Here is a 5,124-nt window from a genome sequence, read left to right on the forward strand (position 1 = left end):
GGTGCCAGAACGCCGCCGGGGCCATTATCATGTGACGACGATCTACACCAACACCTCTGTCATCTTGACCAATATCTTCATCACCTTCCCCCATCTATCTATAGCGGTCCATTCTCCCGCAACCCGTTGTACCTTCTACTTGAATATGGTGCTTTATGCTTCATATTATTATCCAATGATGTGTTGCCATCCTATGATCACTACTAGAAATCTATGTTTTACCTAGGGCCAAGGCCTTCACCTAGAGCTTATTAATCTCCCCAAAGGGAAAGAAAAGTAATGAACAGTGCCCCTCTAGGGAAAGATAATTTTGCTGGAAAACTGGAAAATAAAATTTCCCAAAGTACTGGTGCCACGTGCATAGCATCCACCCCGAGAAAACACAAGATATGGCCTCCCGCGTCGACGGCTGCGCGCCTTTTATTTGCCCCCGCGCATGAGGGCCTGTTCTGCAGTGAGATAGCGAAGGGAGAAAGGGCGCGCAGTGCCAAAAATTTCGGCTAAATTTGGTCTCCTTCACCCGTACCTCAAGCCGCCGCCACAAACACCTCCCCCCCCCTCCTTCTCTCCTCAATCTTCCTCTCCCCTATGGCCCCATCGCATGGCCCGCCGTGCGCCACCGCCCCGCCGCGCACCACCACCCCGCCGCGCCCCTACCGGCCCTGCTCCGCCGCCTAGGCTCTTCCTCCCCTTCTCCCCCACATCGGTGACCGAGTCGGACCATCCGGCGGTGGGCACAATGTCCTCTCGCGGATCTCACTGCCGCCACCGTCGCCTTCTCAACGCCACCTCGAGCCCCCCCCCCCCCCCCCCCCCCTCCCCGACGTGGTTGTCCCCGACGAGCACCACCCTGACACTACCGTCCCCGGCGAGCTCCTCCCCGACGGCCCCATACTCTTCTGCACCGCCCCCGCCCCCTCCTCTCCTGCCCCTCGAGCACTACGGCGAGGATAACGGCATCCACCTCCCGCTAGATCAAGATCGCGTCCACCACCTCGACTTCTCTCCTAAGGTTCTCTCCCTATCTCTCGCTCTCTGGTTTAGGTAGCTGTATATGTTCTGATTTGTTCTGTGTGCAGATCTTGCAAGCGATGCTCGTCTCTGTGATTTGCTTGTCAAGAAATTATGCATAGATTACTTTACTGCTGCTTTCGGCTAGCTTGCCGTTGTGGCAGAATATCAGTTTCCCCTTTGCACATCCGCTCCTGCAGGTTTAGTACTACAGGTCTATTCATTTAGGTGTTTCAGCTTGCACGTTATGTCCAGATCCAGAGCTTACAGGTCTATCAAGTTAGATGTTTCAGCTTGCCCGTTATGTCCAGATCCAGAACTTAAAAGTAGCATTTTCACATCCAAGATCTAGTAGGTAAATCTTTTAAGTTCAAGTTCAGAATTAAAGACAGATATACGGCTGCTATGATGCAGGTTGTCCATGCTAACAGTGGCGGATCTTGAAAGAAATCTCAGGAGGGGTGAAGGTAAAACAAAAAATCAAATACAAAATCATATGGCTATAAGGGATGCAAGTGGATGGCATCTGCATGTCCGCGAAGAAAAAATTGCATTAATCTTTGTTAGTTCAACAACCGTGTTAGATTATTTTTTCTGTTCGCGGTTACTCACGGATATGCGGACGCCATCCACTTAAACAAGTTAGATTTTGCATAATATTGAGAACATAGATAATTACATTGATCTTATCCACATTAGCTTACAAAGTACATTTCTAACATTAATTATATATAAGCTACTTGGTAACAAATGAAACTGAACCAAAATACTAAATAAATATGTAGTATTGAGTTAATCACTAAGGATCAACTCTTTCTTTCTTCCCGCCCCTAAATTGCATAAGAAATTCTTGACTGTGATTTTACTCTTTGTGCTTAACATAAGCTACTGGATAAAAAATCATCTTCCAACATACTTCCTCCGTTTCTAAATATTTTTCTTTTTAGAGATTTCAAATGGACTATCACATACGGATGTATATAGACATATTTTAGAGTGTAGATTCACTCATTTTGCTCCGTATGTAGTCACTTGTTGAAATCTCTAGAAAGACAAATATTTAGGAACAGAGGGAGTATTACGTTGCATTGTCTTAATAATCTTCGAAGTAGAAAATACACGCTTGGCACTTGTCCTAGAAAATATAAAATTATTGGTCTTTCTTTTAACCATTATGTCTCTAAACAACAATTTTTAATTAGAACTCCAACAAGTTAAGATGAAACATGAAAGGATCTACACTGAAAAAGCATAATCAAAAGAGTTGTAATTCCCAGTGGGGAGAGTGAGGCTAGACTGCTCTTGTTGCTCATAGCATCACTTGTACATGACACCGGCAGTGGCCTGATGCGTAAGCATGGCTGCGACTAGACGAGCCCAGGAGCTCTAACCACCAGCCTCTGGCATCTGGCCCCAACACCAGCAAGCTCCAGTGGCATGTGTCCTGGCTCCCCGACCCCATGCTCATGCGTCACCGGTAGCAAAGTCCGCGCTAGACAAAAGAGTAGAAGACGCGCTACAGTATTGGGTCGCTGCTTGTTTGTCTCCTATGCAGAGCGTGAGAAGGATGTGATAACTGTGCCTTATGAGTTGTAGTGTGCAGTACTACTACCTGGTACTAATTTTTTTCCTTTTTGCTGGGAGGCAACTGCCCAGGTTCGCCCCTGTGAAGCTCTGTCGTTGCATGCTAGTACTCTGGATACTATGTCAACTAGATTGTTGATTGTTTGTGTGGGCAAAGCAACCAAAGTTGTTGATCGGTATTATATATCCTCTCTTTTCAGGGAAATCATGATGGTTACTGGAACAATCTTCCTTCTAATGATCCCATTTTGTTAACTTAAAAACATATTTGTTAACTTAAAACAGATTTCCTGACTGAATGTTTTTGTGATTTAAAGGTACCGAGGAATGTTTAAAGGCTACATTGGTGTTTCTAGCATGGAGAAGCAACTTCAACTTGGGATACAGATTCACCAGCATATGTACATGCATCTCATAGAGGGAGAGCTCTTGCATGGATGTAAGACCATTTTGCTTCAGTCAGTTATAGATTTTAGAGTGATGATTTGCTTAAATTCGTTTCCATTCATAAAATCAACATCCAATTAAATATGAGCAAATTATTTACCTCTATTATTGTAATTCAGAGCTATGACAACCATATCAATAGATTTAGTATATTTTGATCGATTAGTTTCTTCTGCTATTTTCTGCGGCTCAAATTCAGCTGAAGCTTTACAGAACTAGGGGAACACTAATCCATAGAGCTATCCTTTCCTTTGCTTCGTTTTTCCTGTAGAACAGAGTAAGCATGATCTGAGTAGTGTGTACACAACACATCGCTTAACTGGCCATGTACGTAATATAATCTATTTGAGACACGGCTAACAAGTTGATTTACATGAGCATGCACATGTATGTTTTCACAACCGGGACCATGTCTTGCAGATCCTTGAAAAGAGCCAAGAACCACTAAATTTGTGTGCTTAGCAACATGCAGTTCATGTAAGTTTTCTGAAATTAACTTCGGATTATACAAACTTTGTATGTTCCTGCAATTCTGATGTTCAAATGCCTGCTTTTGCGATGAGCTTTATGTGTGGTGGTATGTATGGTTCTGCTGCTTCAGTGCGAAGCATGATCATATTATTGCCAGGGCTATGTGTGCTGTGGGGAGGGATTACATTCTCTTGTCCTGTCCATATTGTGCACATTATAATTATGCTTCCAAAATTCTACTAGAATACTCGAGCCTTATAACTATGTGCTAAACTGCTTGTCATCATAATTTCAGGACCATAATGTCACTCTGGATGCTTCTCCACAAGATTTGATTCTGGAGCCTAACGCTGGTGTTGCAGGGATGTTTGGATTTTTATTGATAATGCATCTGGAACTACCTCAGCTTGTCACTCCTTGGAAGCCAACCTCTTGATAGTTAATGATGTCGGGTGCATGTACAGATAGCATGTTGTAACAAGTTTATTTGATACTCGGCGTGACCAACAAATGCTTGTACATGTTGGTCACGGTGTTCTACTTGCAATGACTAACTTGTCATAGCTTATTTTTTGAATTTGGCCTTTAGTTGACTACATATCTGATGTATGCGTTCATTGATTATGAATCTGATGTGGTGCATAATGAATTTTGGATGTGATTTACAAATTTGAAATTTCGCTATGATTTAATTTTTTGAATTATGGTTGATATGAATTTATATTCAAATTGCATTTTGTACAGGGAAGATATGAATATGATGTATCCCTAGGGTATTATTCAAACATCTGCTAGGGAAAGAACTCTAGGGAAAGTTGTGGGGTGACACAATTTAGATGGACCCTACAATCTTTCCCTAGGGTTTGTGCCCCTAGGTAAAGATGGTTTCCCTAGGGCTTTCCTCATGCACTCTAGGGAAAGAGATCTTTCCTGACTATACTACACCTAGGGTTCTTTACCTAGGGCAAGCTCTAGGTAAAGTCTTTCCCTATGGTTTTTTGCATTTCACCTAGGGTATATGGCCCTAGGTAAAATGTGGATTTCTAGTAGTGGATGTCTGAGTAGATTTTCGTTGTCCTATTGATAATTGGTGAATTCCTATGATTGATTTAATTTGCTTGTGGTTATGTTGTTGTCCTTTGGTGCCCATCATATGAGCGTGCGTGTGGATCACACCATAGGGTTAGTTGTATGTTAATAGGACTATGTATTGGAGGGCAAGAGTGACAGAAGCTTCAATCTAGCATAGAAATTGATGCATACGGGGTTGAAGGGGGACCAATATATCTTAATGCTATGGTTGGGTTTTACCTTAATGAACGTTAGTAGTTGCGGATGCTTGCTAATAGTTCCAATCATAAGTGCATAGAATTCCAAGTCAGGGATGACATGCTAGCAGTGGCCTCTCCCACATAAAACTTGCTATTGGTCTAGTAAAATAGTCAATTGCTTAGGGACAATTTCGCAACTCCTACCACCACTTTTCCACACTCGCTATACTAACTTTATTGCTTCTTTACCTAAAACAGCCCCTAGTTTTACTTACGTGCTCTTTTATTCTTGCAAACCTATCCCGTTACACCTACAAAGTACTTATAATTCCATACTTGT

At 42.7% G+C, this 5,124-nt stretch overlaps 1 long non-coding RNA gene across 3 annotated transcripts; it reads left to right on the plus strand.

The window, feature by feature from the left end:
* Positions 1–488: 488 nt before the first annotated feature.
* Positions 489–4,158, plus strand: LOC125509569 (uncharacterized). Of its 3 annotated transcripts, XR_015604858.1 has the most exons (3): positions 519–1,012; positions 2,913–3,519; positions 3,809–4,158. It is a non-coding gene; the product is annotated as an uncharacterized LOC125509569 (long non-coding RNA). The 3 variants fall into 3 exon arrangements; XR_015604859.1 differs by having other exon boundaries at positions 489–1,012; positions 1,426–4,158; XR_015604857.1 differs by having other exon boundaries at positions 489–1,012; positions 2,913–4,158.
* Positions 4,159–5,124: the final 966 nt, after the last annotated feature.

The sequence above is a fragment of the Triticum urartu genome, chromosome 5A, assembly GCF_056163025.1.
Source record: "Triticum urartu cultivar PI428250 chromosome 5A, HENAU_Tu73, whole genome shotgun sequence".
In the NCBI taxonomy this organism is placed as follows: Eukaryota; Viridiplantae; Streptophyta; class Magnoliopsida; order Poales; family Poaceae; genus Triticum; species Triticum urartu.